We start from the raw sequence: 4,738 nt of genomic DNA on the forward strand, positions 1-4,738 counted from the left end.
AGCTTCAAATTTTTTTTTTTTTTTTTTTTTTTTTTTGCTGACCATTCTCTTATTTCTCTATTTATAGTTTTGGTTTATGTCACTACATTTCTTACCATCTACATTTCTACTTTATTTTCCTCATTTCACTTAACCTTATGTCATTTTTTTTTCATTCTAGATTTTGCCACTCAGTGCCAGTAAACAAATAGATACTTACCACTTAACTAAATGATTTGCTTGCTGGAAGTTAAGAATCTTACACCAAATATTCTCTTTCTGGCAGTAATTATTTCTTCCAGGACATGCCAGATAAAATCATATAGGATCTTTGAAAAAAGTCACTAAGTGATAAGATACATCTAAATTCATCTTCACAAAATATAAAAGGTCACTATTTTCTATTTTAAAATGACTAGAGACCATTTGGGGGAAAATGAAAGAAAAGATAAATCTTTGAAAAGCCACAGTTGCAAATTTTTTATCATGATTGGGACTGCATGTAATGGATGGGAACTTTCGAAGTCTTCTATCATCTTTCCAGTTAATTCGATAAACTTTGGCAAAGCTAATTTTTCCATCCCTGGACTTGAATTAGACAACAGTAATTACTTAGTCCAGCATGCTGTCTAAGACTGTGAAAACAGATTAAAATCACACACACTAGGATTTGATGAGAGTCTGAGCTGGAAGCTGTGCCCAACCCTCCTATTCAAATTAGTGTTCACTTAGATCTAGAATCGGTCTTAGAAAACAAAGCCAAAGTAAACAAAACAAAGAGGCACAAAAACCTCCCTTTTCTTTGTTTATTCTCAAACTAGATTTGCTATAACCAAAGAGTGAGTCCTATCCAAGAGGTGATTATACAGAAAGGTGCAATTGTTATCTATCCCTTTTAACACAGGCTTGCCCTCTCCTTCCACTTTTCTGCCTACTGCTGGCTGCAATAAGGATGAAGTGCTGAGCCACTCTGGATCACACGGGTGAGATGGCAGAAAAATGAGTGAAGACATTTGACAACCAAACAAATATATGCACAATCTAAAAGTTGAGTTAATTTTTATTTGATGGGCAAAACTGAGAACTTAAGCCTGAGAGGCTGCATCTCAAGTAACCCTGAGAAAACTGCTCCAAATAGGTGAGGGGGGAGCCGGGATATATAAGAGTTTTGCAACAAAGGGCAAGTAGTAGGAACAAAAGATTACTGTCAATGAAAGAGAACAAGATAGCTCAAGTTAAGGAATTTATCATTTTTCTACATCTGTAAAGATGCAAGGATCTGAGGTCACTGAAATTATTCCTTTGGTATGCACCTCAGCTATCCAGGGCCAGTATTCTGTTTTCACATCCTGAATTTCCTCAGGGCTCACTTTCAGGAATGGCTGCAGTCTGATGGCTGCTAGATGGCATGTACTCTGTTTCCTTCCTGAGATCCTTTGGAGCTCACCATGGTAGGTGGCTGCAATCACTGAGGACTGTGACATCCTTTGTTTACTGATCTGGCAGGCAATATTTTATCTCTGACATTGAAACTTATATAATCATGGCAGTGTGGAACTGATAAACCTGCTCAGAATTCCATATAAATGAGAATTGAACTTCTAATTTGTTTAGCTGTTTTCTTTGCCACTTGCAGGAGTGGAAAGTGTTATTCAACTAATGCAAACCTTTAAAATCAGTGCCCAGGACTCCCATAAGCCTGACTGCTATATAACATAAAACTACATCATGATAATAATTAGTTAAAATTTAATTAAGCTTTCAGGTTTATGCCCAAGGATCACGCTATAATTTAAAAGCAGTGACAATAATGCTTAGATAACCCAGCTATAAAGCTCTTAAAACCTTGCAAAATTGCCATAAACCTCTTTTCTATCCATTCCATGCTATTTGAAAATCCAAAATGCACACAATACACATGCACACAGCAATTCTATGGAATGCAGGTGAAATATAATATTTTCTGGAAGAAGAATTAAAAGTAAAATTTAAATAATAGTCATATTTATTCTCTAAATTCCTGCCTTGCACCCTAACACAGAGGATTTTTCCACGAATTATTTTATAGTATTTAATTCCCAGCTTTGTAACACATCTCTGGTTTCTCTTGTCTCCCCCATTCTATTTCTCACCTCTTTTCTGGAATGTCTCACAAACTCCAAATTTTCCTCTCCATATTTAAGCGTTCACCTTTGGCTTGTGCATGAATTTCCGTGCAAGTAGGAAGGAGGATGTCTCACTAATTTTTTCTCATCTGCTACTAGAGAAAACAATTAAAGATCATGTTGTACCCTTCTGTGCAGTTATGTCCTATTCTTACATCCCACCTTTCTTAAAAATGGTCTACCCTCTAGAGTTCCTGTTGTTGTGCAAGAGAAACAAATCTGACTAGCATCCATGAGGAAGTGGATTAAATTCCTTGCCTCAATGAGTGGGTCATGGATCCTGCATTGCTATGGCTGTGGTGTAGGCCAGCTACTGTAGCTCCAATTCAACCCCTAGCCTGGGAATTTCCATATACCATAGGTGCAGCCCTAAAAAAAAAAAAAAAAAAAAAAAAAAAAAGAAAAGAAAAAATAAAAACCTACCACCTGTGATAATCTATGTGGGAAAAGAATCTGAAAGAGAATATGAATGGTTGAATCATTAGTTGAATCATTCATTGTAAAGCAAATTTATCATAGCCTTGTAAATAAACTGTACTTCAATAAAACTTATAAAATGGTCTACCAAGGTATCTTTGTGATTTCCAAAATTAGTATATATCCATTTGGAACTGGGGAGATTCAATTTGAAAAATCACAACTGTGTTATGTATTAGTTTTATAATTGTAGAGAACTGAACTTTTATGAGCAATGTTCTCACCTTGAAAATATTGTTCCAGGGAGTTTCTCTGAGGATTTAAAAAATTATAATGTACGTAAGTATCTGACTTTTTGTGAGTAACATAAAGCCATGAATTTTTTTTTTAGTTTCTACTTCCCCATGTTTAATATTTAGAAGAAATAAAAAAAATCAGATTTCATCATCGGTATTTCCCAGATAATTAACCCTAATATTTTCTATGCAGTCTTTTAACTATTTCTAACCATGTACTTATTCCTATCAGATAAGAAATTAGAATCCAAAAAAGACTGTATATATTTATATATATAACTGACTCACTTTTCTGTACACCTGAAACTAACATAACATTGGAAGTCAACTACCCTCCAATAACATTTTAAAATAAAAGAAATTGGATTCCAAGTATAATAGGAATCTTTGGGCTAGTTCCTAATATACACAAAATAGACATCCTAAAATGATGTAGGAAAAACAATGGGCTTTCCAAAATTATAAGTGAGGGAAATGGTTGCTTGTATATATAAGGTTGATTCCTTTTCCCTGTCGCATTATCTTTTTTTTTTTTTTCAAGTCAGGATTAAGCAATCAATTCTTATAATTAAAAGTTCCTTGAAGATAGTTCAGGAATTTTGAATGTGAAAACTAGGACTAGCTTAAGCATCTCTTCTGCATGTTCTTCCTCACCTTTCTTGGTGGTGACCTTGCCTACTGCTTGCCATGCATTGTTGGGTACCATGCTCCCTCAGTACTGCCATCACTAAGAAGAAAGAGCTGCATAAAAGAGTAAGTTAGTCATTCATTCTACTTGGTCACCACTTCAGCAAGGACTTATTTTACCACATGGATTAATTGCAGTGATCATACATTCATTCGAAAGAAAACAATATTTTGGCCTCCCTTTTCCTGATTTTTTAAAAAAAATATATGTATGTTTTTCTAAATATATATGTGTGTACACACACACACATACACATTTTTAAGAAAAAGAAAAGACCATGGGCAAACAATATCAATTTGAGACACATTAGAAACTCATTTTAAAAACTTAAGAGTTCCTGTGTAGCACAGTATTTAAGGATCCAGGCATTGTCTGTGTGGCTTGCATTACTGCTGAGGTATGGGTTTTATCCCCAACCCAGCACAGTGGGAGTGGGTTCAGAATCCTGTTTTGCTGCAGCTGTGGCTCAGATTTGACCCCTTGACCCAAAACTTCCTTATGCAGCAAGTGTGGCAAAAAACAAAACAAAACAAAACCTCAAATTAATATTCTTAAGCCCATTATACAGCTGAAGATACTGAACTTAAAGAGAATAAGCAATTTTCTCAAATTCAACGAGCTAAGTGGACTGACTTGCTGAGATGAGAATGCACATCTGACTACAAATATCTTGTTTTATACATTTATAGATTCCCTGAGTTCATCTAATTTCACTGGAGGATTAAACATCTACTACCATGAATCAAAAAATCCCCATCCTTTCCAGGTTTAGGGAAGAAATTTCAAATACATTCATTACAACATTTAGCAAGAGAGAGAACTAAGAAAAGTGGGTTTAATTAAACTTTAACGATTATTTTTCTAGAGTCCAGTCCACTAGTTTTAGGCAAGTTACACTATGTCAGCATCTTCAACTTTAAAATGTTAAATATGTATATACTAGGTGTCATTTCCAAATCCAAATATTTTACCCTTCATATTTCTTAATATTTAAGAAATTCAAATACATATCTTGGGACACTTTTGGGGAATCTCAGTGATAAGAACTTTTTTCCTTAGAGGTTAGTGGTGTCAACTTAAAAATATGCACAAGCTAAAAGTTGACAGTTAAGTTTTATTGGAGGCAAAATGAGAACTGCAGCCTGGGTTGCAGCATTTCAGATAGCTCTCAAAAGCTGCTCCAAAGAGGTAAG

This window comes from Phacochoerus africanus, chromosome 2 (assembly GCF_016906955.1).
Source record: "Phacochoerus africanus isolate WHEZ1 chromosome 2, ROS_Pafr_v1, whole genome shotgun sequence".
Lineage (NCBI taxonomy): Eukaryota > Metazoa > Chordata > Mammalia > Artiodactyla > Suidae > Phacochoerus > Phacochoerus africanus.